Raw genomic sequence first — 5,362 nt, forward strand, 5'->3', positions numbered from 1 at the left:
TGGATTTATAATTTTTTCAGTGTTGCTTCTTTAATAGTGCTTGATAATAAAACATAGTAACAATGAATGTAAGATAAAGGAAGCAGCCTCTCTCTCAAGGAACCTTCCCTTTTTTCTTTCGCTTCTCCTTCACTCTCTCTCTCCTCTTCTGTTCCCATCCCATCCATGTTTCCAGGGTGGTCCAGTTAAGAAATTCTAGAGCCCCAGAAGACGGGAGCAGGTTCAGCAGCAGCAATTTTCCTAGCTCTGCTCCCATTTCGTACAATTTATGAAAGGAAGAGATTGGAAGTTGAGATCTGGGCCATTTTAGGACCAGCTGTCTCAGCCTTTCCCACCTCACGCGGAAGACTTCACGCATGCTCAGTCCTTTCAGTCATCTCCGACTCGTGACGCTGTGGACTGTAGTTCACCAGGCTCCTGGGTCCATGGGATTCTTCAGGCAAAAATACTTGAGTAGGTTGCCATTTCTTCCCCGCCTCGATATCTTCCCGACCCAGGGTTGGAACCCACGTTTTGTCACCATTTCCTGCATTGCCGGCGATTTTTACCTACTGAGCCACCTGGGAAAGCCCCTGAAATCTGGTGCATATTCTTGGACAAACATGCCATCTACTGGTCGTACGCGGAACTGCAGTAGCCTGGGTGGACGCTAGGAGAAGAACCCAGTGTTTCAAGGACTGATGCTCAAGTTGAAGCTCCAATACTTTGGCCACCTGATGGGTAGATTCGACTCATTGGGAAAACCCCTGATGCTGGGAAATATTGAAGTCAAAATGAGAAGGGGGTGGCAGAGGATGAGATGGTTAGGTAGCGTCATCGACTCAATGAATACCAATTTCGGCAAACTCCGGGAGATAGTGAAGGACAGGGGAAACCTGGTGTGCTGCAGTCCATGGAGGTCATAAAAAGTCGGACACAACTTAATGACTGAACAACAGCAACATGTGAAAGAAAGAAGTATGGCAGGATACAAGGGTGCAGAGGCAGGAAGCTTGCTCAATTAGTATGCTTTTCTTTAAACGCCGCCCCCCCGCCCCCTCCCCAGCCCTCCAACATTCAGAAGATTCTCTTATTTCCAGTTTGAGATGTCTGGCTATCTCTGTGAGTGCATTCTCTGGGATCCTGGGAAGAGTCTACAAGTATTGACACGCATCCTGTGGTCCTTTTAATTCCTGGACTGCGTCATCCACGCTAGTTTGCTAGTCAGTTTGAATAAGCTTCACCAACTCTTCCCATGAGTTTTATCACTGCAAGATAAAACCTGCAGCAGAGTCAACTGCATATGATTTCATCGCTTTCAAAAAACCACGGATGGCAGTTTGTGATTCCTTTAACACTTCTGTAACTTTTTCACAAAAGTAAATTTTGAAGTAAAAATTTAAATATAAAAGTACATTTTAAAATGTAAACACTTCAGAGGAGTTGGTTTGTCAGACACTCTTTGGATTCTAAGACAGGGATGGCTCTAACAACACAAGAAGCTCTTCAGCTTGGACTGTAGGACCCTCAGAACTAGGATTTATCTCAGCTCCCATTCCTAAATGTTTGGTATTTTAAGCACCATGATGCAGAAGTTCCACTGCTTTTTAATTTTTATACTGACTTCTGGAGGAAAATCTGTAAGAAGGAGAGATTTTTGTTAAGAAAGCTGAATCTGAATGAGAGTCTTTGGGGCCAAGTGCAGTGTTACAGTTACTCTATTTTTGTGGCATGGACTTTAGAAATCACCATATTCTTCCTCCCCTTTAAATGATTCCTCTGTAGGATCTCACTTTGTCACTGATTCTTTTTCCTCCTGGGTTTTGGCCATGTGGTAATGCAATGCTTCCCTTTGATTTGAAGGAGCACAGTCATGGCCCTAAGCCCTGGAGGTCTTGGGAAGGGAAGTCCAACGCCATGTCCATTGTGTCTCCTGCTGAGGCCAAGGTGACATGGATCGGGTGGAGTAGGAGGAGGATTCATACATACCGAGGAGCTTTTAGAGCTGTTTCCCAAGCATTTATAACCACATCACCTCCATCTCTATGGACCTGAGATATCACAGAGGGGCCTCCAATGCAGTCACAGATACAGAATAACTTGCCTCTGTCCCCTCAGAATTTGGACTAATCTTCAGACTTTTTATCCCCTTTTGTGTTTCCAAAAAAGGAACACAAGACCCTTTTTTGGGGGCACAGCCTTCCAAGAGGTCAGGGTTGCTGACTTGCTTCTGTTTAGTCAACTTCCTCCTGCACACGAAGCCCCCTGGTGGGTTCACTTCCAGCCCCTACTGTCCCTGTAACAGGCAGATTGAACCCCTTATTTTAGGCTCAAATATTACCTTAACGGGAAGGAATCATTCCCCTCTCTCAAATCTAATGATCTTTTAAATTGTGTCAAAAAAAAAAAAAAAAAAAGAGGGCACATTTGCAAGTGGAACAAATCCAAGAAATACTATTTTAAACAGTATTTCAAAGCTTCAAGTTCCTTCCAAATAGCAGTGAGAGTCAGATGTTCTTGTCTGTAGTTTGTTCCAGAGCATCAAGGCTGATGGAGGAAGAAGGAATAGAAGGACTAAGTTAGCCTTCCTTAGGTGCCAACTGCACCGTGGTCATACTTATGAAGAAAGGTCATCATCCAGCTCTGAGCGTTTGGGGAACATTAGACCCATGATTCAGCATTTGGGTGGGCATCTCAGAACTCTATCAGTGCTTTAAGTCAGAAAACAAACCAAGCAGACAGTAGAATGACAGACAGACAGTTCAGCCACCAGGATATGAGAGTTGACTTTTTTTTTTTTTTCCTTTTGCTGGAGAGAACTCTACATTTTAAGACCCATTGCTAAGGGATTCCATGAAATAATTATTATCTTTCTGGCGAGTTCACCTGACAACTCTCGACATAGATTTCTTACCAGGTCCCCTGAATAGAAACTGGCACTGATCACCTGAATTTCTCTGAATTCATAGCAAGACTGATGTCCTCTCACAATAATCCTTTTCCTTTTTCCTGATTTTCATTTATCTCCTTTATTGCTTTAGTCGCCCTTCTTTCCAAGACTCCATACTCCCAGTAATGAAGCCTAAGACCTAAATAGGAATTTTTTTTCACAGTTATATTCTCATCCTACACTTTTAGGATTATTTTAATGTGAGTAGTGTATAACTAAAGAAGCTTGCCCTACTTTATAGCAAACCTAGAATTTAAATCTCAGGCATCCTAAGCTCAGGGTTCCTTTTGTTATCTACTAGCTGAGAAAGTCATGAATGTGTATCATACAAGACAGCAGCATCTGGGGGAGAAAGGGTCTGGAGTGAGTCAGATTTTGAACAGAAGCCCTTGGAGGCGGACAGTGAACAGGTTTCTGCTGCCCTCTCGTGGTCATATTCATGAATTACACCATTTCCTTGTATTCTTCCGCCTTCTCTGAATCCTCACTTTTCCTGCTTTCCTTAGTGTTATGAGCAGTTTGTCATGCCCTTCTCTTTCAAATACCAGCATGTCCCTACACAAAATGAACAACATAATCACAGCATAATTGACGGCACAGTTCTTATTTCAAAACTGGTTTCCCCTTGAGAAAGCATACGTAAGGGTTTTTTGTGAAGAGATGCATACAATTTTAAGCAGAGTTTATTTTAAGTGGTCAGTGGGTACTAATGTGTCTGATCTCTAACACAATGCAAAGACAAGTCCTAAAGTCCTGGGAAAGTCCCAGCACTTTACATACCATCAAGATGATACAGAATGTGTGTAACAAATAGCTTTTGATACCGCAAAATTGACTGTGAAAAAATAAAGTTCTGTTTTCCTATTACCGATCCGAATTTTTGTGTCAAGCCCTATCATGTCTTAGAGCAAAGGGGTCAATCTAGTAATTTCCAGAATACTCCATTACTTTCTTGACCATTAATAATTTAAAAGCAGCCCTCTCTGCCCAGGCTTATTTCTAAGTCCCCAGGCAGGAGGTGGTGCAGGACTGCTGGAGAAGGCAGTCCTCATATTTACATGATGACTCCAACTGTATGTCATGGTCACACTGCCCCTGGTTGTCCCTGTCCTTCCCGAATGGGTGACGATGACTGTTATATCCATACCATCACTCTCCTCTTCCTGTATCATCCATGCCAACATTCGAGGCAGTGATCTTTCGTTCTAAGAGTTGAATCTTCCAGGGTCCACCTCTTCTTGCTTCGAGTAGCTTTCCCTTTGCTGCTGCTCTTTGGGGCTGTTGTTGCAGAGACACGCCTATGGCATCACTGCCATTCTGGGAACCAGAGGTGAAGTGGGGCAGCGTCCCCTCCACCCTCATCGAGAGAGAGAAATGGGGTAAAGGAGTTTTCACCAAGGTTTAATTACTTTTTTTCTCCTCTTCAAACCCATCATTCACCACGAGAAAGGTCGTTATCTGCACTAAAGATTGCAGGGGAAAAATTCTTCATTAAGAATAGCAATCTCAAGTTAGCTAGCCCAAATGTGGGCAGACCTTATCAGGGGAGAGGGAGAAACTTCAGGAAAAAAATTCGTTTAAATGCTTTCACATAGTAATGTTGCATATGCTTACATTTTATATTGAAATGAATATTTACAGTTGAATTGTCTTGGAGAGCTTTTTAATTCTTGAGAAGCCATACCTCAGGGATACTGTGGGTGTGGTTCCAGACCACCACAATAAAGCGAATATGGCAACAAAGTGAGTCACACAAAGTTTTTGGCTTCCCAGAACTTATAAAAATTAACATTTATATTCTGCTGTAGTGTATTCAGTGTGCAATAGCATTATGTCTAAAAAGCTATATATCTTAATTAAAAATACTTTATTACTAAAAAATGCTAACTATCACCTGTGCCTTCTGTGAGTGGTAGGAGTACCATCAAGGCTCACTGACCACAGATCACCACCCAAATATAATAATAATTAAAAAGAAATACTGGAAGAATTGCCAAGCTGTGACATGGAGACATGAAGTGAGCAAACGCTGTTGGGAAAATGGCGCCATTAGACTTGTTTGGCTTATGGTTGCCACAAACCTTCAATTAGTTTAAAAAATGCAACACCTGGGAAGCACGATTAAAGCAAGTACGCAGATCCCAGCGATACTTGCCCTCTGATTCAAGGAATGGATTTAAGGGGAACTTAAAGGAAAATCTAAGTTAAACCAATGTGCGTGTACACGTGCGCGCACGCACACACACACACACACAATGAATGTGATATAGTTCCCTCATTATAATTTTTGTGCCTAAACATAGTATTGAAAAGGTTTTTAAATTTCTTTGGTTCAGTGTCTGTAATAATTAAGCTCTTTATTACCCATCAAAGGGAGATAAAGAACCAACGTTAAAAGAGCAATAAACTAGCAGGGAGAGACCTTGGCCTGGC

Source organism: Bos grunniens, chromosome 23, assembly GCF_055505025.1.
Source record: "Bos grunniens cultivar Pamir isolate PY7600 chromosome 23, Bosgru_T2T1.0, whole genome shotgun sequence".
Taxonomy (NCBI): Eukaryota; Metazoa; Chordata; class Mammalia; order Artiodactyla; family Bovidae; genus Bos; species Bos grunniens.